Source organism: Nomia melanderi, chromosome 7 (genome assembly GCF_051020985.1).
Source record: "Nomia melanderi isolate GNS246 chromosome 7, iyNomMela1, whole genome shotgun sequence".
Lineage (NCBI taxonomy): Eukaryota > Metazoa > Arthropoda > Insecta > Hymenoptera > Halictidae > Nomia > Nomia melanderi.
The window spans coordinates 10721433-10747374 of NC_135005.1; the positions used below are offsets into that span (position 1 = coordinate 10721433).

Here is a 25942-nt window from a genome sequence, read left to right on the forward strand (position 1 = left end):
AGGCGAGAGAACCCGCGGATCAAACGCCTCCCGCCCTCCGGGGATATTCCGCCCGTTCTGCGGACGAATCTGTGTCAGGATAACGGGGGATACAAAGGATACTGTTAGCGATCTCCGCGATCGCTTGAAATGCGGAGCATCTCTTTTGACGGCCGCCAGTCGCCATTGAAACGCTCGCCTCTGCTGGTAACTGAATGGTTCGAATTCGGTGGACTCTTTAAGCTTTCCGTGGTTATATCGAAACCCGAATTTATGGAATATTCTTCTTTTCGACTTTCGTTATACTTCCTCCTACTCTTTAATACTCAATTATTAAATCTTATTATGCAGCGATGAAACTTTTTCGAAAGAAACTTGCACGAATTAGTAATCAAACGTGAGATCGAAAAGATTCATCTGCAGAATCTCCGGCAATCTTCTCAATGATAGCAAACCACCAAAAATTTTCACTAAAACTTCGGTACAGTTGACTCGATTCGAAAAGCGTATCGAGTCGGCCTGCGGCGGCAGCCGGACGGTCGCCGTCCCCGGGTATCCGTGCAGCGACATCACGGCAATCATCGTCGTTAGTGATCCGCGACGCGCGGCCACACCCGTCGAATGCCAGAGAAAAATTTAACCGCGAGCGCGCCGCGTTTGCCCCGCGGAGTGTTAACGTAGTAGGTATTCTCGCTGAGGGGGCAGGATCGGGACGAAGGAGAAGAAGAAGAAGAGGCGACGGTGGAGCGAAAGAGCGCGCCGGCGAGAAAGAAAGGGAGGAAACGCGAGTCGGAGGAGGACAGCGCGAGCCGGGCGTACCGCGCGTGAGAGGATCAAGGGAGAAACAGAGTAAGAAGGGTGGAGGAAGCGGAGGACGGAGAGGCCGATTGGAAGGTGAAGATAAAGGGCTACGAGGCGGCGGCACGACCAAAGAGTAGAAGCCGTAAGAGGCTCTCTGCTCCCTTCTTCGACCGAGAGGAGAGAGAAAAAGGAGAGGCGCACCGTGCATGGAAAAATAAAGGCAAAAAAAGAGAAAAGAGGGGTTGGTGAGATAGACGGAGACAGGGGGAGAATATGAAGGGAAAGGAGGAAGAGGAGAGGACGAAGAAAGGAGAAGAAGAGGATACGCGAAGAGAGAGCGAAAGCGTACTAGAGGATCGAGCAAGAGAGACCGAGTAAGAGACGGAGAGGGGCGGTCTGGGCCTGTTGGTATCTTGGCCAGGATCGCCGAGCTTCGGGGCCTTATTGTGTTGTATTGCCTCGGGGGCCCCGAAGGTGAAACACGGGGCTTCGTTCGTCGAATCTACCCCTAGTTATACACCATGTTATGATACGCTTCTAACGACCGTGAGATGCCGATGATGAGAGGCGGTTTTACGCTCTGTCTCTGTCTTTCTCTATTTCTTCCCCCCTCCCTCGTTGAACACCCCTTTATCTCTGAAATACGACGGGGGTCCGTGGCCCGAGAGCTCTGTCACGACACTCATCCTCGTCTTCGTCATTTTCGTGGTAGCTCCTTCGTTCTTCGCGGCGCGGTTCCTTTTCTTTCTCACATCTTTCGCTTGGTGTCTTCATTCTTTGTCCTTAGCGCTTTGAAATCTCTGCGTTCTTCTAAAATTCGTAGATCTTCTCTAATTCCCGTGCCTATGAAAGGTTTTGTCCTCGTTGAATGCTTCACCGAAAACTTACGGGCGAAAAGGAACGTAGCAAGAAAGATGATCAGGGAGTAGAAGCAGCAAAGAGGACGGACAGGCGTCGTCCAGTCTGCCGCGGATAACCTCGACATCTGTGTATTAACATATTAAACCGGCAATGACCAGACGAAGGAACCGCTGAACCCATTGATCCATTCCAGTCGATCTACTTCCAGCCTCCAATTCCAGGAATTTCGAAGGGTTCTCGTTCAACGCGCCGTGGATCACCAGCGAATTCGAATCTCGCGCGCAAGAAGATCCATCGATTTTCCGCGAACCAACTAAGGCTTTTGTGGAAGCGATCTGTGCCAGTGAGAAGGAGCCGGGCAGGGATAAGCGGTACCGTAGGTCCGGCTCTGCGCAGGCTGGGGGGTTGGCGGACATTCCACGGGCCCCAGGTAGCATTAAAGGAATGCAGATAGGATGAATGAGGTGGTCCATGCCACTGCCGACCGACGGATGCATAGGAGTGAATACTCTCTCTTTCTCCTTCTCTTTCTACCGCTCGACTCGGAGGATCGTGAACGAGAAAGACGGAGGGTGGGGAAAGAATATCTGTCGACGAGAGGGAAGGGGACACAGGTGTAGGGAAGAAAAGGACAAGCCGGCAAGAGGGACTCGATGCGAGAGCGAGCGAGACGGGGAAAGGGAAACCGAGGCGCATTCCACGTTACCGCGATAATTAACGGCTATATCCCAACCCTATCCTATGGGACGATCCTCTCGGCGCGAGAGGGCGGCGAGCGGTGTACACACGGCGGATCGAGAGGCGAGGAGGGAGCAACACGGAGCGGGCATTTGAATAAAAGGCGCGAGTACACGAGTTTCCTTTAATCAAGCGGATTCTTCCGCGGTAGCCCGGAGAAACGTGGAATCCTGGTCCTGTTCGCGAAACGTGGACTCGGTACGCCTCCCCGATCCTCTCGTTCCAAACTCAGACGTACAATCGGACGCGACGTTGTTGAAATTCCACGGGCGCAGCTATCGTGTTTTTCGTTTTCCGTGTCAAGGTTCGTCGTCATCGAGATAATTGAGATAATGCTCGGATCACGTTCGAGGGGGGGAAAAGGAAAGAGGAACGGCGGAGTTCCCCTCGCACCGCGGAAAACATAATATATAATAATCATCCGCGATTGCCAGGCTGACAAAAGTGTCGGGCGAGGTTAACCGCGAGCGTCCGACGAAGAAAACGGTAGATATGAATGGCGAGGGCTATCGTCCATCCGATACTGGGTCACCGACTGATAATCGTGGTCGTTAACTCGCCGGGGTAGAAGAGGCAGCCGAGCACCGGAGCGATGTATCGGGCAACGGCGTGGTAGGCGGTCCGCGTGCCTTCCAGTGCGCTTACACTCAGACCAGAGAGAAACCAGAGGAAATGGGAGTCACGGGTAAACGTAACGATCCCCGTGGATCTCATGAACGATTACGTAACCGGCCGATCGATCCTCCCCCGCCTGGCTGCTCTGACGTAACCAGACGCATAACGAGAAACACGGTTTTGGTATCGTTCAGGGTGAATAATCTGTGACACGTGTGCCGAGCGTGGCTGAGGAGGAAGCGCGCTAGAGCTGGAGCCAGCTTAGCTCGCCCAGAGCTCGTTCGCTCGCGTTCCATGGCCACATTTTTCCGTCCCCCCTCTGTCGACGTGTAATCGACGCATCGAGACTTTCCGATAACCGATGATTCCACGGCGCATACGCTGCCCTGGGTTTCCGTTGGCTGTCCTCGTCTTCGTCGTCGCCCCGCGTCTCCCTTTCCACACTCCCGTTTCCCTGCGTCGTCGCTCTCACGCTCTATCTATCTGTACGCTCCTTTTTCTCCGGCGATTCGATAAGCGTGAAGCGCGCGAGGGATGGTTGCCTGGGTGGGTGGAGGAGCGAGGAGATGCCGGCGTGAAGGAGAGGTGGCGGCTGTGAGACCGAGAGAGGGAACGGGAGGTGACGCGCATTCTGCTTCCTCGGCCCGATGTTTCGAAATACTCTGCTTTCATTCATGAGCACGCCACGACGGAAACGGTTCTCTCTCTCTTTTCCCCGGTGTCTCTCTCGTTCCCGCTCCGGTGGAACTGACGCGTCGCCTCCTCGATTCAACGGAGTGATCAATGGTCGTTATCGCGCCAGATAATTTTCTAGGGCCGATAAAGAGGCGCCAGCATTTTTCACGATCGACAGCAGAGCAAACGCGGCCGCATGCCTACCGTTCGTGTTACAAAGTGGTCTCGTATTATTCCCTCGACGGTGTACTTCTGTTTACCTCCGCGCGTATAAATTAGCGGGGGGATAGTCTGCGGCGTATCGCGGCGAGCACATTTGCCCGGGACTCTAATCTGAACGCGTAATTCGTTGGTCCGATTTTTCGGTAGTTAAATACTTCGCGGAAGATCAATGTACGTCTAGAGATTAGATCGAAACGCAATGGACCGGAAAGTTCATTGATGATTTACTGCAACGTTATCGGCGGACAGTCGACGTTCTTCTCGCAGAGTTACTGAATTCTTGCGTAGCAATCACACTGGCAGAGATACCTACTCATACCGCGGAAAGTTAAACAGATTTCTTTACGTCCCATACGAAACGATCGATCTACTTCCTCCAGAACATAACGGATGCAAGCAGCAATCTACTCCAATTATCTCGAGGCAATACATTTCCCCTGCCGTTGGGAAACGAGACGCCGGACGCGACAGCGATCCACGTTTGGCTTTCGAAGGATCGCGCGGGGTCGGTAGGTCGCCGATCCGTCCGTCTCGGGCGCAATCGGTCTGTAGGATCGCGTCCGATAGTCGGTCCCTTTCTCGGGATGAGCGTGCCGCCTAGCGCGTTCCTCTTTCTCCTCGGGGTCGGATCGTCTTTTTCGATCGATCGGCCGAAGATCGAATTCCAGGGCCGCTCCCCGCGCCGCGCCGTTCCGGCGACGACCTAGAAAACGGCAGGCCTACCGCAGGGGCCCCTCGTGGAAAATTTTTCATTAAGCCTTTCTCTCCTACCTGGCGCCTGCGCCTAATCCGAATGCCTTTGGCCGTCCCCCTCGCTCCTCGGCTGGTCGACTCTCTCGCACACCACTAATCCCCCACCCCGGCCGCACCCCTCCTCTCTTTCACCTTGTCCGGCGTAATCCTTTTCTCTTTCTCGTTCTTCTCGTTCCTACGTCTATGAATGGGATTCTTTCGAGCCGCGTTTCACCGGCGCAGACGGCCGCGTGGCGTGTGAGTGCGTGCGTGCGTGCTTGCTTGCGTGCGTGCGTGCGTGCGTGCGTGCGTGCGTGAACGTATCGGAGCGCAGACTCGCGGAGAGACGGACAGGCGCACGCGGATCGCGACCGGTGTACACTCGCGCCTCCGAGCGTGTACCTTCACGGACGAGTACTCGCGCGGCCGTCTCCTCTTCCTCGTTCGTAAGCCGGCGAGCACCTTCACGCATTCCAACCTACTCCCATGACGAAATTCAAGACGAGTCGTCGGCCCGATAGCAGCGGCGCGTACACACCGCACTTCTCGTCGCGGCCCGTCTCGTCCTACCGTCGCGTGTGTACACACGCGCGTGCTTGCTTGCTTGCTTGCGTGTGCGTCGAGCGTCGTCCAAGAGCAAACTTAGCACGGGCCGGGAGGGGGGAACCCGTTTTCGGAGTTCCAACCGCGGCCGAGTTGATTCAAGAAACTCTTAAGTGGTCCCGTTTAAGATGGCCCCGGCCGCCGCGACCACCGCCGCGCGGGGAAAACGATTTCGAAAGCTGGAGCGAATTGGAAATGCCTTCGATGATGGGAACCAGGAAAACAAACGCATCAGGAATTCCAATACGACACTTGTTCTTCATTTCTTTTTTTTCTCCTTTTGCTTCCCTGCATTCGGTTTTACTCCCTTCGACTAAAACAATCTAGGGAAGTACATTCGATAAATCACGACCGTACGCGGGAGCGTTTCCTTCCTGTACGGAGACCTTCGCGAAACCACAGACGTTCGGCCCTGTCAATTAGGATATCGTCGGAGCCTTATCGTCCTCGTACCACTTCCTTATCCGGTTCCAAGCGTGTTCGGGCCGATACAAATTTTCCCACTGATACGTCGCTCGGAGTGTGCCCGAGCTACCAATCACGCGTTGTTTATTCGGAATTCTCTGCCCGATCGAGATATGCGGTGAATATCAACTTCCTCGGGTTTTCCTGGTTCAGTTTTCCTCGTTACGAGCGAAATTCTTATTAGTTCTCATTAATTTATCAGTTAATTCCGTATTAATTTTTCCTACATTCCGTCCGTCGTAGGAACCCGATGTTTCCCCGCGCATTTGCTAACCTGGATCCCTGAAAGCTTCTATCCCGGCGCGCGTGTGTCCCTCCCCGTACGGCGGCGCGGATAACGGTGGTTTCGAGCGTGAGAAAGAAACGGTGCGGCGCGCGCGATAAAGGCGGCCGTCCTGCGTATCGATAAAGGAGGCCCGAGCCGCGAGAAATTTCATGGGGGCGGCCGCTGCTCGCCGCGGAATGGAGCGCGGCGGCCTCCTCCTCGATGCCGCGGCGAGCAGCAGGTCGATACATAAATTTCGGCCCTCGAACCCGTGAAATTGGAACGCGTCGCGTCGGAAATCGATCCGCGTGGACGGCCGGAACGCGGTAATTAACTGCGACGGTGCGCGACGAGCGTTCCTCCACTCGCGGAGGCCGCGCCGGCGAAAAACGGGCGGAAATCCAAAGGAGCGGGGAACCGACGAGGATCGTTGAAAACCACGAGGGTCGCCGGTTTATGGGCCACGTAAACGCCGCGAAATTACGCCCGTTTCCACCCACGCGACACGGTCGTTCACCCGAAACGTATGATTTCCTCGTAGGTTCGACGCGTCGTTGCGCGACGGGGACACCGTCCCGACGGCCTGGTATTTCCGTGGGTTCCGCGCGATCGATCGCCGACAGATCGCCGGTCTGCGAACAGCCTGGGCTACTCGAGTCGCGCGCGGCTTCTGGGATCCCAGGGTAACAGGGATCGGTCGCACGAGTGCCGGACTTGGGAACTAGCAATCATTCGCTTTACGGATGAATGCTCCGCCGTTTATTACCGGTAATTATTCTATAGGAGTGATAGAAAATACGTAACGAGAATTCTCGAGCGCGCTCGGCGATTCAACTTTAGACTCGATCGACCTAGCTGTATCGCGGACCGTGCGATAGTAAATACACGGAATAATGGCACGTTCCAATAACAACAACATAAAAGTAAATTAGAAGAGGGCGTGGGTGCGGATAAGGGTTAACTGGATCAATTTATCGCGTTCACCGTTCCGACCACCAAGCTCGCCGGTCTCCGAATTTACACGGACGTGAACACGCAACATGGCCGTCTCCCGAAACTTTCGCCGCGGACCCCCTCCCGGTAATAATTAACGGTCCGATTGTGTCGTGAACAGCCACACGGGAACCAACGATTGCGCTTTCAGCTGGGCACTCCCGCTCGTTTTCCCGCTTTGGAAAAAATCGGGCGGGAAATTCGGGAGGTCCCTGAATTCCTGGAAGTGGGGAGGAACCACTAGGACCTACCGGAGGTGTGGGGAATAGAAAAAGAGCTGTCCGAAGGAGTACGAGGGAGCGAGAGAGAAAGATCGATGGGTGTGAGAGAGTGGCGGGTGTGATATTCCTCCCGGGCGTTACAACGGGCGGGTGTTACCACAGAGAGCGAAGGGGTGCGCGAGGGATAAGAGGAAGGAGGGTTCTATAGGAATTATATGATGGGAAGGGAAGCAATTATTGGGATGATGGATGGCCCCGGGGCGCCGCTGTAGTGCTTCTCTCTAACCAAAGATCTTTCTGTCCCCACCCCATAGTTTCTCCTTCTTCGGCGCATCTTCTCTGTCCATCTACCCGCGCCTCTCTCTCCCTTATCGCCTCCATCGCCGTCTTCCTTTCTCATTACCCTCTTACCTCGGCTCCTTTCCGAGCAGCCGATTCACCCGGACCGACTTCGATTCCGCGACCATCCGATCGCGCGATCCTCGTGTCTCTAATCCCTGCGCACTCCGAACCGATCGATCCAACAGGAAATCGCGGATTCGTCATGATTGACGGACGGTAAAAGTGCTTTGGATCGATCGGTTTGATTCTTCGATTGTGTGGCGACTGATCTTCAATCGGGTTCTTTTCGTAAATTCTGAGGGGTTGCAGTGAATGATTGAGATTTTCGATTTGGGATTCGGAGGGACATTTTTTTTTGGTGTATTGAGTTTTGTGGTTGCGCAATGTTTGTTCCGATTGGCATGTTTGCTGAGGGTAGGAGGTTGTACATTGGAATATTATAATTAACTTGGAGGTTGATATTATTGGATTCTACGGGAAGAATTATTCTGGTATCGGCTCATTGATTCACGACAAATTGTCGTATCGCGTGCATAGCTACCGTCGTAATTGACAATCCACGACAAGATTTATATCGTGCATTGAATCCGATTAAGGACATTCCTGGCGCTCGATGAATTCTTTGCGTCTTGCTCGAGGAGATAAACGTTATTCTGATTTGTGTCTCGGGTTTTTCTTGTGTCGGCGGAAAAATTGAATTGTATGTTATGCCGGGTGATTTAGTGGAAACGGCAAACTTAGCGACGTTAATGGAACCAGCGGTTAAAGAATTGCGTTGAACTTGATCTGTAAATGATTTTTCAGTTGTAAATATTTTTTTACAGTAGAATTTCATACGATTTAGATGAACGACTAATCGTTTGCACCCAACTAGTGAATGTATCTTTCCTACTGGGCCATTTTGTACTTCGTATTTTACAGTTTCCCCGCTAATTTTATTAACTCGTAGAACTCAAATATCAAACTATGCTTGACATGAATATTTCTGGCGCTTCCACCATACATTTTGCTGCACTTCCATATCGATTTTCTGAAAGTTACACACCCGCCGCTAGACCAACATCCATAAAATTCGCGCACCGTTAAAGCCCTTTCTCAAGCAAAATACGAGAGTACACCCAGTGCCAAGATTCATTATATCCCTTATTTTTTTACCTTTATGAATCTCGTGTGTTTTGCCCGGGTTAATTTCATTCTAAATCCCGTTGTAAAATTCATTTTCCACCCCAGCACGAATTTACGTTGCTCGTACATATGAGACTCGACGATCAAAATTAAATGAAAATATGAATTAATTACGGAACACAAACTAAACTGTTATTATTTGAGGAGTTTCCGCTAAACTGGAACTTTGGACCCGGAATTTTCACGTCAGTTAAACATTACCTATCCGTCAGAACTATAATTACTCCTATAAACATTAAAAAAGCCACGTAACCTCATCGTCGCTGTTATTCAGAGTGTTTTAACTAAGCTATGATTTTTACCTCTGCAATCTTCATTGCAATTAAATCTTACTGTCAACGCAATAATTACAGCCCCAATTATAACAGACCTCGCGATCTTCACGAAACAAAAGACCATCATTTATTATTTAACGCCATCAATTATCCACGCATCGTTGCCTACTAAGCAAAATTCCCTTAATAAAAAGATGATTTCAAACATTTCCAAAAACGTTACAATATCACAAGCCACCCCTTCCACTATCTTCACTTTCCCGAATATATCGTCTCACTCGTCAAAATTAGAGCTCAAAATGTTAATCAAGTGAACCGCGATTGTATAGTTTGCGTTTTTGCAAGCAGATCTCCGGAATAAGCACCCGACACCGAAGATTATCGGTACCTCGGGGTGCAGCGTTCGTCTAGGGCCGGCGGTGGCCGCGTTGCCCGCCCTCGAGACTCCTCTTCTAAATGTTGATTTCGGTGCCGCCAATACCCCGAGTCTGCCGCTTAATTCGATTTACCTAGCCGAGGGGGCAGCAAACGAAATTGCACGGCGAAGGGCGGCGTCTTCGTCTCGGTGCGCGTAAGAGTCGAAGAGGAGAAAGGGGGTTGCCAGCCGCGACATTGGAACGTACGCACGCCCTTGCCCGCCACGCATGCGTGTGGCCGCTGTCGCGCGAGTACCAGAAGCGGGGGTGAGCGTGCGTCACTTAGGACGGCCCTTAAATGGTCGCCGCGACGGAGGGAAAGCGGATGACGGTCGAAAGTACCCCGTCGGAGGCTCTCGGGGACTATTGAATTAATTTCTAATCATCTTCGATAAACGCGGTCGGATGGGACAGAGGCACGCGCACCGTCGTCCCTTTAATTTCATTTAATTCGATTCGATTTTTCCGGTTCCAGTGCTCCTCCTTGATACCCGGAGCATTTGATGATCTAATGGCTGGTTGCTCCTCGACGTGGCTTTTTCATCGATTGGCAACCCATTAATCTTCCTTTAAGGAAGAATTTGTAAAAAAAGTGGTTGCATTATGTCACTCGGATTGCCTTGTTGATTCATGACTGTAATTTGCTACTGCTGCTGGTGTCGGAAGATTTATCTTTCGGTACCCGGCCTGTTGATACGCGTTAAGCGAGGTGTTAATCTATTGAGCGTGTCGATCGATCGAACCTCGATACTCGTGTAATCGTAATTAAATTCGGGCGGGGGAGATTCGTGACGTGTTAATTAGCGGTTTTCCTCGATTATTGGTCACTTATTTCTAGAAGTATGCAATGAAAATTCAGTTTTATTTCGATAGTTGAACCACAAGCGTTTCCGTTAATTAGGGAATACGATGAAAGTTTGAAGTCCCGACGATGGATTAACTTGTCCGCCGAAGTTAACAGTTTAAAAGTTGGTTATCGCTGGAGATCAAGGTTGTTCGTATCGCGTGCTCTCAACGCGAAGAAAAAAAGGAGCAGGCATGCCTGATCCTGTGGAGCATCTCGCAGGATGTTACTAGCAGCTAACAGAATCGGGGATCTCTTCTTCATCCACGAACAGGTAGACGCTTCATGGAAACCGGCGTGAAAGGTCCCAGAGGCACGCTGCTCGTACGGTGTGTTCCGTTCGGTGCTGGTACGCTCACTTTTTGCGCCGCCTCGCGAACATTTAGGTATAGATGGTTACCTTCGAGAAATGTGGAGAACGTTGTCCACTTGCTAAATGACTGCCGATGATCTTGGGCTGATAGAATGCGCAACCGATCGGCCATCATTTGTCCATCTTATCGGAATCGTGAATCGATATACTAAAATCTTTGATATCAATCATTATACATTAACGATAGTACCTCAAATATTATTTTTTAAATGAAAATCGAATATTGCCTAACATTTAACAAATACAAGACATAATTTTGTCATTGCTTAAATATATTTATCACACATTTCAAGTACCTCATTTTACTCGTATATTTATAGAACTTTTATAAAGAATTTTTATAAATCTCGCGACTTAAGTAACGGTTGCCAGTAATACGCGGATAATACGCGCGCGAGGATCATCCGATCGATCGGCGCGTTCATCGACGTGCCCTCAGTTCTCGATGATTTCGACGAGGTTCCAGGCGAAAAATATGTAACGTGGTTCCCGGGGCCCCGTATACTGCGCGCCACTGTCGAAGGTGAGAAAGTGAAGGAATCCGAAAAGGAAAAAAGGAGCGAGGGCCCGAAGGTGGAGAAAGAGGCGTAGACTGGCAAATGCCGCGAACGTATGAAAACAAATTACGAGGCGGCGTCTGTTTGTTGTGCTCCGGGAACGAGTTGGAGAAAGAGGAGCCGGGGCCCGAGATAAACGGAGACAGGTTCACCGGTGCATTCTACTTCTCTCGCTCCGGTTCTCCGATCCCCGTCTGCACCGATGCATACGTAAGAGTAGGTAGAGAGGCCGTAGACGGATTCTCGAAGGTGCATTCCATTCCCCCTCCTTGCTTTTCGTTCGTGTTCTCCTCTTCTTCTTCTTCTCCTTCTTCTTCTCCTTCTTCTTCTACCTCTCCTTCTTCTTCTTTTCCTCTCCCTCTTCCCATCTTTCTGCGACTTCAACTTCTTTTCCACCAAGTTCTTCTTCTTCGACTTTTTCTCAGACTTCTTTTCAAACTTTAGTCCTTTCCACTCCTTTTACGTCTCCTTTTTCTGCATCCCAACCTTGCAGGATGCGTAAACTTGATTATACTCTTGTTGCGTCTCGAAGTCTCGCTCTTCTTCGAAGCACCGTTGCCGTTCCCCCGGGTGGCGAAGCCGATCGTTTTATCCGCGTTTCCGTAAAGTGAAATTAAGTCAATTGAGATGGATAACCATTACCCGAATGGGTTACTTAATTATCTTCCTATCTTCGCACGAATGCGTGTTGCTACGGTTCCGAGCGTCCCCAATGCGATCACCGATACACGGACACCCGCGGAACAATTAAAAAGAAGCCGCATAAGCCATAAGTAAAACAGAATTGATTGCATCAGCGTAACCAAGTTTCTCCGAAACTATTCAACCTTCCCCCTCAAGCGAAACAAACGAAATTTCCGTGACCGTCTCAGCAAATAAATCAACAAACGCCTCGAATTAGCATACACATCCGCGTAGAGTCCGTCCATTAGAAATTTCCATTGTTCGTTATCCCCCGGCCGCAATTGCTTGTCCCCGTTCCGTATCGTTCGATCTAAACGAATCCAGAGGCCGTGTTCGAGACAAACGAGCCGCGGACACGGAGCGACCGCGGCTCGCTCGCTCGCTCGTTCGCTCACGCATCCAATTTTCCTAACATCCACCGATGAGGATACCGCTCGCAACCAACACCGTCGACGGCTATATAAACGCTTGAAATACAACCGTCGCACCCGTCGAACGCGTTAAGGACGGAAGGCGTTAGAGGTTCCACGCCGGGGAAAAGGTACACTGTAAATTTCCCCGGATAATTGCCGTTATCGGGCCGGGTGGCCCGCGCGTTAACAAGTGGTCGGCTATCTTAGTGAACGCGGCAAAGGCAAATGTCTTTCTTCGTTAACGTGTAATTCGTTTATCGGTCCATCGGCCGCGCGCGCGCACGCCAACAATAACAGCTCGACGACTGTTTTCGCCGGGCGAAGGTAACGACAGACGACATGAAACGCGCGCGCCCTATCCGCCCCCTCGCGCGACGATGCCTTCGGACGAGGAGCCGACGGTGTGTTTGCTCGGCAGAGAGAGGTTAGCGCCATCGCTTTATCATATCGTCTCGACACCATCGCCAGGGTGTCTCTACCTGCGCCCTCCTTCCCCGCCGCGCTGATCGTTTCCGGTTCCAGTATTATTATCGTTCCCAAACAGAGAACCGTTTCGGCTTCTTGCGACACGGTCGCCCCGCTATGATAAAAACCGTGATCTGGACGCGGCCGACGGTAAATCTAATCGACTATTTCGCTGCACATATATCGGCTAACTGGGTCGATGATTGACCAAAAACAATTCGGATTTGATGCAAGAAGTAACAGTATATTGGACTGAGTTAACGCTAAACGTACCGCCACCGGTAAACTTGATGGAACATTCTGCGTCTTCTTTTGTTCATTTAACTTTATATCAACTTCTATATTTTCTGATTAATCTTTTCAAGTTCAAAGATCAGTCACAATCAATTTTTCAAGTTTCGTTTCCTTCTGTTTCTGTCTCTGAAAAATTGATCTAATTTGTTTACTTTCATTTTGTAACCAGTCATTTGACTGTGATAGGGATAAGTACGAAGTGTCGGAACGTTTAGTGTGAAATTCCTGTGAATAATTGTAGGATAACTCAGCGAACAGTTTTATCTAGCAGTGAACGATGATCCTACTATTTGATAAGTTTGCGTACAATTGAGATCATTGAGCCAAAAATTCTATAATTGTTCGCGAACGCACGGTGAATCGAGAGTCGAAAACAAAGTAACCAGCCCGTCTCGTAAGGTCTTCAGACGAGAGCGCTCGGCCCGTAAATCGCTCGAGCGCCTCTCGCCGTTCCCGTGACGCGCTGAATTGACAGTGGTAACTACATTAACCTTTGAAGGGAGGCACCGTGTCAAATCGCATTCGGCACACGCCGGTGCACCGCGGATTCGAAATCCTCTGGCGATACAAGAGGCGGGAACCGGTCGCGATTAAGCTCCGAAACGGTGCGAGCGTGTTTCTCTTCGGCAACGCACAACGGATTCGATTTAAATCCTCCGGCTCGACCGATGCGTCACAATTAACTCTCCTCTTGCGCTGACTCCGGACCAGCGGGACGTACAGTGTCGCCTCGAAGAAAGCTCCGCGGTCGCGTTCCCGTACGCGCGCATTAACAATCGCGTATTACCCTTAATTAATTTAATCCCTCGCCGAGCTGTCCTATCGCCGATAAACTCTATGCTCGTCGCTAGTATGCGTTCGCTCCGAAGGTTAGACGATAATAATATAGTAATAAACTGATTATTTGAACTTCTAAGAAATAAGTAACAGCTCAATTAGAGAATCTCGCGAATCAGTTATAAATTGAAGGATTAATTAGTATAATTGCCTCTTTTTCCGCTGTTTCTCAACATCGTTAACTCATTGACTATCTGATCCGGGGCTAATAACAATCTCGCGAAATCGGAGCGCATCATTTAACGAAGCAACTACTGCCCGATTAAGTTTATTTCCATTTTCCCTGCACTGACGGAACAATATTCTTTCACTTTCGCGCGTGTAAGTCTCATCGTATCGATGCATCAGACGCAGTAAAGTTGAAATGGAGGTCAACGCGTCCACAGGGAAGAAATACGACAATCGGAACAACTTGACGGACAACGAATTAGCCGCGTTCGATCGGGAGGATCGGGAATAGACAAAGGGGTGAGGGCAGGGCGAGATGTAACAGGTAGAAATAGAAATGCCAGCGCGATTATTGCCGCGTGGTGGCAATGACGAGTAAAACGTCGCGATTACTCAACGGGCCGATTGAGCAATTGTCGGCGGTAAGAGTGGCTGTAGTCGGCGTGCTCGTCGTCGTCCGGGGTTTGCACAACAACCCGGCGAGCTTATATACGCGGGACACCCGGTGAAAACGCAAGGACGCAGCACTGGCAGATATAAATTGTTTCGTAGCGTCTTCGTGGCGATTTATCCGGATCGTCCATCTTTGAACACCCTAGACGTTCGTTCTCAACTACTATCCGATTGATCTTATTCCTCGACGAATTGCCAATCGCGAAATCAATGAAATATTCCATAGAATTAGTTAATTTACTTGAATTCATCTTATTCTACTTGAATCCTCTCAGCATTACATGATATTCGCTAACAGATCTCGAGATCTTATACACTTACAATACCCATGGGTCTTACAAATAATAATCCGATCCATTTTAAAGAGTCGGATCACCAAAGATAGTAACTGGCATCGCGCAACGTCAAATTCCTCAAAACCCGACCCATCCGGGTTCCTCCGGATTATTGTACACGGGCGTGGACGTGTTCAGAGAGATAAAGCTGGTAGCGGAAACCGCGGAAAAACAAACGGAAAGGCACGAGGTCGGAAAACACGTAGACGGACGGACGGAGCGAGAAAGGGCGAGAACGCACGGGTTGGCGTGAGAAGGACGGGGCTTGCACGGTGCAACGGACGCGTGTGTCGACGGGACATAATGAAACAAGAGCAAACGGAGGCCAAAGGAAGGAAGAAAGGGGGAAGCAGGGAAAAGGGAGAGAGACGTCGAGGGGTGGAGAGGTAGAGAGAGAAAGAGAGAGAGAGAAGGGTAAAAGGCAGGCCTTTGATGTTTTCACGTACAAAGTCGATGCGTTCTCGAGGTGGTCCCGACAGTGGGAGGCCACAATGGCCACACCATAGTCCTACAAGGTGCTATGTTCACATCATTCTCCATACTCAATTATCATATTGGGTCTGGGAGTAGTTCGTCTGCTCTCGAGCCTCTCCCTCCCCCTTTTCGTCTCTAGGTCTCCGTTCAATTTTCTCCCGCGTTCTCTAGCCTGAAGAACATCCCCATCCCCACCGTCGCCGAAACCTTCTCTTTTCTTCAGCTCCAAGGCTCTCTTTTCGTCCTTTATTTATCCTCTCTCTCTCGTTCACTGTTTCCCAGAGCCATTGTCGACCGCCTGCCAGCATAATGCATCTTAAACGGCGGCGCCTCAAAGATCGACGCCTCGTCGCGTCCTCCTCGGAATTCTTCAATATAAATTAGGCTCTTGAATGGGGATTCTAGATCGCTGCCACGACCGGACGCGATCGCCCGCTAGCTCGCGCGCGCGGGGATAGAACACAGGGTTGAGGGGTAGAGTGTTCCGTTCAGTCGAAGACTCAAGTATGTATTTATTTATCTATGCGGTCGTGTATTGGAATAACATTTTTCCTTGACCCCCTCCCCCTTTTCCTCCCGAAACCCTTGGAACCTTCCTGGAACCCTGTTTCCCAACGATCTTTTCCCACGTCCGGATCGGTAGGCCAGCGGCGATCGATCCTGCCGCCACGATTTCGGCTCGTTACGCCCGTACCAGCTTTCCTCGCGTTGTTCCGAGCACGGTGCTCCGTTTCCTGGAAGAAAGTGGCCACCGCCTACGTAGACACGAGCCTGTGCTCCGTGCCAGCCGATCGATTCACCCTGAACCGAGTCGGCTCGCGTATACGGGCCGCGGTGTCTCGTTTCCTCCCGCGCCACGCCGCGTCGAGCCGAGCCACGCCGAACCACGCCAAGCTAACTGCTCCGATCCCGCTCCTTCGACCGCCCGTCATTGACGGCCCCGACACTGTAGGGAGGTGTAAGAACCGCGCTCGCACGCGAACAACCGTGAGCTAACGTCCCGCCGGCACGAGATCCATTCATTCGCGCCGAGGCGCCATCGCCGGCCGGATCGATGGCCACGTAATCCCCCGATTCGGATTCTAGTCGGGACGATTAGAAATCAATTCGATAACAAACGCGCCCGGTACGTGTGCGCTACGCCGGATAGATTAGGGCAACGGTCAGCGCCGAGATGCTATCTTGAGTGTGGGATACGGGCACGAGTATAATTTCAAAACTCAACCGCGGATCCGCGTGTTTGTTTACCGGTGGCGCCGGCCGATCGGCCCTTTTATCGTTGTATTTGTAAACACTCGCGCGCGTTGCTGTATTCCCTTATCCGTCGCTGCGTGGGTGGAACGGTCGACGCTGAAATCGATGAGGAGGTCTGGGGAAAGGAGTCGTTAGGGTATAAAAGTCGCGAAAGCTTTACAGAGTCCGGAAGTGTCTTTAGTCTTGAGAAACTAGAGTATATTTCGATATTTGAAGCAAGTCATCTTAGTGCAGTACTATTCTACTTAATGCGTACCTACATTTTTTAGCGCGTATTCTTAAGTAAGCGCAGAACGCTAAAGAAAAGGAGCTAATAAGAGAGTATCGTGCGGCTGAGCGATCGTTCGCGAGAGACAAGCAGCGTGGGTACAAAGTGGGGCTAAGCGAGTGAAAGAAAGAAGGGAGGCCGAGCTAGGGAGGCAAGGAGAGTAACCGTGGCGCGTAGAGAAGCCCACACGGGTCTGGCCGGATACTCCTACTTCCGGTCCTACACATGGCCGCGACGCGATGCGTTCTCCGGGCTCTCTGTCGCTCTCCGCCGCCTCGTCTTTTCTCTGTTGGCGACATTAGCGTGCCGCGTACGGCTAGAACACCACCACCATATCCCCAACCACCATCGCGATCGGCGACACCCTTTTGCTTCTCCCTCCCCCGACGTGGCCGTGCACAAAAGAGATACGAGCGAACGTCACACGCAACTTGCGCCGTCCCGACGCATGCACGTACACACGCGAGGCCTAGCCGCTGCTCGGCGTGTGCGTGAGTCCCACTGACGTCACTGACGGCACCCTACGCACGCAAGTTCGTACGCTCACAAAGAGACACGCCGAGGCCGAGTCATTCACCAGCCGCTCCGTGTCTCCGGCAACGACGACGCCGTCGTGGTGTGCAACCTCGCGGCGTACAGCTCGCCTTCGTGAACTTTTACGTCCGTTGATCCCCTTTTCCTGGTCCGTTCACCCCGCCCCTCTTCCAGAAACTCCTCCGCGACGTTCCGAAAAATTTCGGGGCGAGCGAATTCGCCCGGCTGCGCGCTTAAGAAGGAGACAAATTAACGGCCGGGGGTTTCCGTTCGTCGTCGGACGCATTTCGATGAGACAGATTTAGACGGGAGGAAAAAGTGGGTGTAGGGGATTACGTGGCCTGTTTACAGAGAGACCGGTGAGAAGAGGGAAAGAGAGGAGGAGAGAGCGTCGGGCGGAGTGGCAACGCTCGGCTCCGCGTCACGATCGAAAAGAGGGGTCTACAAGGAGAGCGCGAGTAGGAGAAACGAAGTCGGAACAGAGGAGCGAGCGAGCAAGCTGGCGGCCACCAATTTGAGAATCGGCGGCGACCCTGGGCACCGACGACTTCCGGTGGTTCCGTTGACCCCGAGTTCGTCGATTCGCGCCGCGCCGAAGGCAAACGCTCCGTTTCTAGAACGATAATCCCTCTTATGTCCCGTTCTCGCGGCAATAATTGGTTCGCCGGGTGTAGAAGCGTGCTCCTCCGCTCGCGAGACGTCCGCAACGCGACTCCGGGGCAGCTGCGACGCCTCAAAGCCCTCGGGATCGGTAAAAATACCGTTCGTAGCGGCCGCGGACACGGGGATATCTCAATGGGGAACGGTGTTGCGTGGCCGCGCGACGGCGGCTAGTTAGCGGATGTAAAAAAGTACAGGATACGGGTGGACGCGGGTGGGGTGGCGAGAGGCCAGGCCGTATTAGTCGCCAGGAAGGGTGGTGACGAGGAAGAAAAGAGGAAGGAGTGGCAACGAAGAAGGCGACGGGCGCTGCGCACGCGCGCGCTACGTGTGTCCGCCACTTTATGAATGCACGCCGCAAACCTGCGCGTCGACGTACGTACGCGACGACGGTACATTCATACGGGCCGTGAACGTAGCCGTCCGCGTAGTGCGTAGTAACCACTCACACTCGCGGACACCGCTGTCTACCTACTACGGGCGGAGCCGCTTAGACGCGCCGGCCCGACGAGCAAATCGTTAAAGCGACGGACGGTTTCGCGGGGTTCAGGAAATTTCGGTTTTCCTCGTTGGGATTTATATATTTGGTACCCGTTATTGTCTAAAAATCGTGGGTTCTCTTATTGTAAAGTAGAATGTTCGATCTTCCGGTCATTTTTGGGTACATCGGAGAATGAACAGAGATTATGTAAGATTTGCTTGTACATTTTTTGAAAGATGATAATTCTGGGACTAAGCAACTGGTTAGAAAGAAACTTCAGTCTGCAGGGATGAGGAGTCAAGCCATTGCAGGGTTGTATTCGTATGCACGTATCGACGTAGCCAGGTTTCATGGTACAGGAAATACTTCCTTTCATTCTGCACCGTCCCTCATCGGTATCGACGTTCCGATGCGGTTCCATCGTTGTCTTCAATATCCCGATAAATAAGGAACTGGCAGCCGAAGAAGGGACACGGTAAAAATCGTCGCGCATTTTCGTTTCTGTGCGCAATGCAAATCCGTGGAGCACATCCACGCCCGTGTGTACTGACGTAACAATAACCGCACGCGTTTACAGCTACGACTGACATTAATTCGCAGCCTGTAATGCACCGGGCCCTCCCACTCGCATCGCCGTCCGTTCTCTTTCCCTGCTTCACGCGTGCACGGTGCACCAGCGGGCTGGGCGCATGCGCCGCCTATGCATCGTATAACCATAATTGCACTCATTGACATTTTTCTCCGGTTCATTCACCGAAGCTAGCCCGACGTGGCGGCGAACGGACACGTTCGCGCTACCTCTGTCTCGTCAATGCCTGCGAGACGCGACGGTAATCGCGACGACACCGTCACCGCGCGCTAATTAACATCGGGAACCTTAACGATTCGGTGCACCGGCACTGTACACACTTTATGCTTGTGACTTTCGACTTCGGTGACCCGTTTCATTGACATGGATCGTGTACTAATGACTTTCCTCTTTTTAACCGTCGAGCAGAGGCCATATATAACGAAGCTTTCGATTTTTATACGAACATTGATTCATTCACAAAACCTCGAATCAAACGAGTAAATGATTAAGTGAATGAAAATTAACTGAGGCTTGCGAAGGGAACTCTATCAACAAGATAAAAATCTCATTCCATTTTTTTAAACTCCCTCGTTCATACAGTGCGGGCAGCATTCAAAGTCACATACGACAAACAATACAAAGCTACGTAATATAATATGCGCCATAAATATAATCAGATCACAGAACCTCGGTACTCTGTCCCGCAATCAAGGCTTCGCCTCGACGTCGAGGACGCACGGATTAATTTGACCAGAGAGGGATTAAAAAGGGTGGTAATCAGGAATCGATCATCCATCATCGCGGCGGCATTGTCCCGCGCGAAAGAAGGCCATGGCGCGGCTCGAGCGCATGCAATCAGAGGGAAACACCCCCTCGAGGCCCAAAGAATCTCTTTGCTCCGTCTTTTTCCAGCGCGTGCACGCCCGCCGGCCGCGCGGCGGCGGTGCGGTCGCTCGTGCTACGAACGATAATTGCGCTCACGCAACTCGGCTCATTGACGCCCTTCTTTTCCAACCCTACCCTCGGTCCCGGCGTCGGGTCCATTCACAGGATCGGCCAACGAGTGTAGCGAGCAAGCGGGTCGAGTCGAGTTGCTCCGCGAGGATATCTATTTGTGCATGCCGACGTTACCGCGAGGACGCCAGCGTGCGCTCGCGTAGGCCAAGGCAAGAAGAACACGAAGAAGCAGGAAAAGAAGAAGAAGAAGAAGAAGAAGAAGGAAAGGGAGAGAGGATCCCAGAAGTCACATGGAAGAAAGGACGCCTCGCATAAATATACGTGTAGAGGCTGGAATGCCAGAAGAGGAGCGGCGCGGGAGGAGGAATTTCCTGTTGTGAACGTCTTGGGATGCATCTGCTGCTGCCTCTTAAGCCCGAGCCACGCGTGCGAGTACCAATTAAGGCGCCACGAGTCGTCGTGATTGGCTCCTCGTGTGCAGCCTATCTCTCCCCTCCTCTTTGTCTCTCCGTCGCTCTTTCTATCTCCCTCGGAGTCTCCGTTTTCGGGGCTCTCTCCCCCGTGCCCGAGCCCATGGCTCTTCCCTGATAACGCGGGCTCCAGTTTCGAAGCATCCGCCATCGTTTCGTAACCCGCGCGGCAAATCCGTCGCGGGCATTGGTTCGCGTTTCCTCTTTATCTGACCCCGGCGACTCTCCCTCCGCCATCCTGGAGGCACAGTGGTGCTCCCCTCGCCGACCATTTATAGATTTCGGACGTTTTCCTATTGCGTGCTGTGTTCCCTCCCGTTTCGAAGATAGCGGCCACTCTGGTTATGGGGAGAAACGTCCGGTGTCCCGTTTACGCGAGTAGCTGTCTGCCGTCACCTGTGCGACACGCGAGTCATCGCTGGTCGACGGACGGGCGATCGGCGGGAGAAATATCGCGCGGCAGTCCGCTACGAAATCCGAGATAGCTGGGCATTCGTCTTCTCTTTCGGCCGCGGATAGGTGTCGTTGTTGCCTTAAGTGCCCCGGTGTGTCAGGTGGAAGAGCTCCTCTGGAATGGGAAAAGGGGAGAAGAAGCCGGCTGGGGGTGGGCGGTAAAGAAGGAGGTGGCGGGACTTGAGGACAGTAGAGAGACGGGCTAGCGCGCATTGATTCATCGAGCAAATCTCTCTCCATTCGTCGTCACACGTCCCACGGATAAATCTTTCCTCCGTGGGCACGGACATTTTCTACGGCTCCTTTGACGAGCGATACGTGGACGCTCGTTCCTTTCCGGAAAAGGGAGAGACCCGAGCGACGTAGCGTGTAGCGCAACCGCGGTCTCGGATCGCTGGGATTCGAGCGCGAATCGAGACACCGATTCCTTATCCAGCGATCGGTCGCGGGTCTGTAATTAACCCTTGCGCCGCGGCTGAGCGGGGCTGTGGAAACGTAGCGCTCTAGCTTGGTACCAGAATTCATGTGATTTATTTTGTTAAATGTACGACAAGTCTCGATAGTTTTATACATTTCCTTTCTTTTGTATTGTAAGGGATAACGTTGCTTCAGGTTTTCTCGTTTTGATCTTCATTTCGAAGAATGCTCAGTTTAAAATCGTTTACTTAGACTTGAATAAAGGGATTCCCAGTGTAATGGCGTTCTGACCTAAAAGCTTGTATAGAAGTAGCTCTAGTGGCACGTAGCAGCCAAAGGGTTAAGTATACGCAATGGGACGTTCCAGAGGTGTCGAACGCTGGCTCGATCGGTGCAAAGCAACACGGGCGTTCGGTTCGCGCGCATTCCGACACGTTTCCGTGTCCCTGTTTGTAGGTTAGGTGCGCCACCGTGGTCGCAATGGCGTCACGCGTCAGACGCCTATGTCCGATGAGCGGCTACCGCAGTCGTGGACCTAAGAACGATCGAGAAACGTGGGGAATCGCGATCGTGGCACAACATTATTGATCAGTATGCAAATCGCACGTTCCGAGTTGCCATCGATGATATTATCGTTACTGGATCCTCCGATCGTTGCAGACCCGGAATTTCAGTCCGCCGAGACGTTAAATTACAGAGGAGCCGTCCGATCAGCCGTGACGACAAAGTTGCGATTTTAGATTCTCTTTACGGAGTCAATCTTCCAGTTTAACTTCTACCGAGCGAAATTCGAGGATTGCGGACCAATTTCTGACTTCCGCCACGACGAACGGAAAAAATAAACCAGAGTGTAGAGCCCACGAGAAGATAAACTGGCCAGAGGGTGCGTGCTCGCGCTTTCCGTTGCGGCCCGAGGGAGATACATTGTAGACGTCGCGTCGACGAGGACCGAATTAATCGACGCGATTAATAATCGAAACGAGTTCCCTCGATGTTTCATTTGCATCCAGGCCCGTTCCTCTGAGAAACAATCGCCGGCGTCGTTATTTATAAACGTTATCGTTCCTACGGATCGATCGGTCGCTCCTCCGTTCGACTATCATTTCATTGACAGATTCGAACCTGAAGGAATGCCATTACGCGAAACCGGTATAATGTTTCTTCAGGTGACGAGCAGGGATAAGGCCGACCGCTTGACAATCGTCCGGTTCGAGAAACAGAGTATCGCGATCGAATTAATTCGACCTCTTATCTAACCGTGGAATTTATTTATTTATTTAGTTATGTTCTTAGACGTACTCGTTAGGTATACATGATTCTCCTGCAGAAGATTTGTAGAAGTAATCACACAGATTACGATTTAAATGTCTACTTTCTATGATAAAAGTTAACGAAACCAACTCGTTGCCTTACGATTCCTTGCCTTGTCAACGATTTATCAGAATATTTCATTTCAAATTAGAAGAAATACACGATTATAACTGTAGTATCTAGAATATTTAGGGTAGATTAAAATATTGTAGGATGAATGGTTTGTTGGCGTGCGTGAAGGCGACCAGGTCGTATTGCGACGGACCGGCGCCGGCATGTTTGGAAAATAGTGTGACTGCGTTTAGACAATCTCGAGTGGCTGAAAGAATGCAAGGAAGAGTGTTTGGAACTGAGCGACTGAACTGTGAGAAATGCGTATACGTGACTGCGTGAATTTTGACTATGGACGAAAGATGCGAGTGAGAAGAGTGCAGGGGTGAGAAAGACAGAGCGAATGGGGGTGTGTGTTAAAAGCGAGTGGAAATGCGTGCATGAGGACATTTTGGTGAGCGACAGCGGAGAACATTTTTGGTGCGTGATAGAGAGTCGTGTGTTGTATCTTTACGTGTTGTCCGTATTGTTTCTTTATCTTATTAAATATATATTGTTTTCCTAATTCTCTTTTTACTGAAGATCCACATTTTCAATATCATCTAATAGTAAATCCACTATATAACATTTCTTAGTTTCCAATCGATATGTTCACCAAGAATCTTCCTGCTGGAGGACAAGCGATTAAAATGAACGGTTTAACACTAGGTTTACGGAACGCGTCAATCTGACGAACATTGAGTTTTATAAACATTATCTGATAAATATTTACGTAGATTTGGTTTGACGCAATTACATAAATGAAATACCCCAATTGTCCATCTTTAAACATCTAATTCTCCAGATTTAAATAAACGAACATCAATTTTTCTGCGAACAACAGAATAAACTATACAATAAATGTCTATAAACCTAGTGCTAACGTAGCCCGAGGACTCGTCAAATGCTACAGAACGATCCCGCGGTTGCACCGGGCCGGCCGCAGATTCCGCGTTTAGTTATTTCGAAATTCAGCGTATCCGCTCGAACGGAGGATTCAAATTAGCCGTCCGGGACGAGGCGCATTCCAAGTGCAAGGAATGAAACGGCAGGTTCCACGAGCGGGTACTAGAATCCCGTGAAGTGAAACCCGGTTATTTAATCCCCCGTCCTTAGGCGAATGAAATACGGCGATGTCCCCGCGGTCTGCATGGAATCGGTTCTTCGACACCGGGGACACGTTGCGATCGTCGCTACGCCACTGACCTTAATAACTCCCGGTACGCTCCTCGCGTACCTCGGTTATGACGATGGACAAGGTCTGCCCGTCTAGCAGGCCGAACACCGTACGCATCGAATATCCACGCACTCCTGACCCGCGTCTCCGGGCTTCTCTTCTTCTCTCGTACGGTCGTACACTCACGGTGTATCCCCTTTCTCTCTTTCCCTTTTATACGCGGCATCTATCTCCGGTGGATCTTTCCTCCTCGTGTCTCCTCTGTGTACAAGTACACCTTACGGTCGTTCACACGAGCGCGACCGATGGAATGCACGGCCGGCGTGTGTACATACACGCGTGCGCGCCTCCGTGCCGAGGAACCGTTAATGAATGTTGCAGTTCTTAGACCGCCCGTGTGCGTCTCGCCGCGAGAGAGGAGAAACGGGATAGGGCGAACGCCGGAGAGAGAAAGAGGAGCGCGAGGACGGGCCCCGAACCTTTTTCGTTCGATCCTTCGCCACGAAATCGGGAGAGGAGAGCGCGAGCGTGCACGCGTAGATGCGTTAGGAATACGAATCGCGACTTCTTGATCTTTCCGACCTGGAATTTTTATTCTTTCACGTGGTATGTTTGAATACGAATAGTTAGGTAAACCGGAGATTTCGATTTCTTCATTTTTTATTGGTAACTCGTAGAATCCAAGGACAACTGAAAGCTTCTCGAACTTATTGAAATTCATTCGACTGCATCTGAGAATCATCCAAGTTGTCTTACACGCGGAAACCGCGGTTGGTCTACCGTTTCCGGCGCTCCAAAAACAATCGACCCGTTCCGTCATCGGCCGATTAACAGACGCGACCGGATCGTTCGCGGAATCGCAATCGTCCCGCGGCATCTTGATGCAGGACGGCGCGCCGCGGCGAGGGGATCATAATTGTAGATTCCTCGAGTCAGCTTTCTCATTTCGCCCGTGTGCACACGCTACTGGTACCACCCACGACGCGGTGCCCCCGTTCCGTGAAGGAAATGAAACGTTGGTCCTTGCTCCCCGGCGTGTGCGTAGCGCCCTCGGGACCGCGCGGTCGCTTTGACTCGGTAAGAAAAACTAGACGAAAGCTGAAAGATCGCGTTTCGGCGAAACCCCGAGCCACCGGCGTGCATGCGCAATGGTTCCCGCGGCCTGCGAGCTGCGCGACGACGCTTTCCCACACGGCCGGCTCCCAAACCTTTTTTCCCCTAGAAAACCGATAACCGGTTTTTCTCCCAATTTCATCGACGATATTTACGAGCCTTCGCTACGCTCCCCCCGCCCCCTGCCGAACCCTTCCCCGCGGGTTTCTGTGAAAAACACATGACATCGGTATGCGCTCGTCACTCGGGTAAACACTTGTATCTAATCAATGGCCGGTCGGTCGGTCAGCTTGCGACAGAACTACCGCGCGTTTCTTCCCCCCCCCCCCCCCCCCCCTCTTTTTCTCTGGATCCCTCCTCTCCTCTGGCAGGATTTATCGCGCGAAGCGCATGAAAGTCAACCGTGTGTCTCTCTGCGTTCGGTCATTGAGAAACACGGAAAAGAGCGAAAAGGGGGGCAAGGGGAAGAGAAAGAGAGGGAGTACGAGCCAGGCAACGATTCGAAAAATTCTTAGCCGGGGACAGAAATTCGGTCTGTGTTTCTCGCGTGTCACGGGACACGTCAGAGGCACAGCACGCCGACGGTGGCAGGCGAGAGAGAACCACCACGGTCGGTACGTGGTTACAGGTCTGTTTGGCGGTGAGCGGTGGCGGTCCACTTCTGAGAACTAACGGGTCTGTTTCGTCCCCTCTTTCGGTCTTTCTCTTTCCCTCTTTCTCTCTCCCCGCTCCATCCCTACCATCGTTCAACTCTCTACCACCCGCGGCAACGCATCGCATCGCGTATGTACACGCACGGGCACACGAGAAACGCATACAAAGAAAGAGGAAAGAGCAAGGGAGTGTTTGTCGTGTGCGTGGAGAACGCCGGACGGTGGTGTGAGTGCGCGGACATTGCGCC

At 51.6% G+C, this 25942-nt stretch overlaps 1 protein-coding gene across 2 annotated transcripts in view; it reads left to right on the top strand.

Annotated features, from left to right (window-relative positions):
- LOC116424940 (serine/threonine-protein phosphatase 4 regulatory subunit 1) overlaps positions 1-25942 on the top strand; it is a 150835-nt gene that overhangs the window by 82597 nt on the left and 42296 nt on the right. The gene's annotated exons all lie outside the window — the stretch shown is intronic.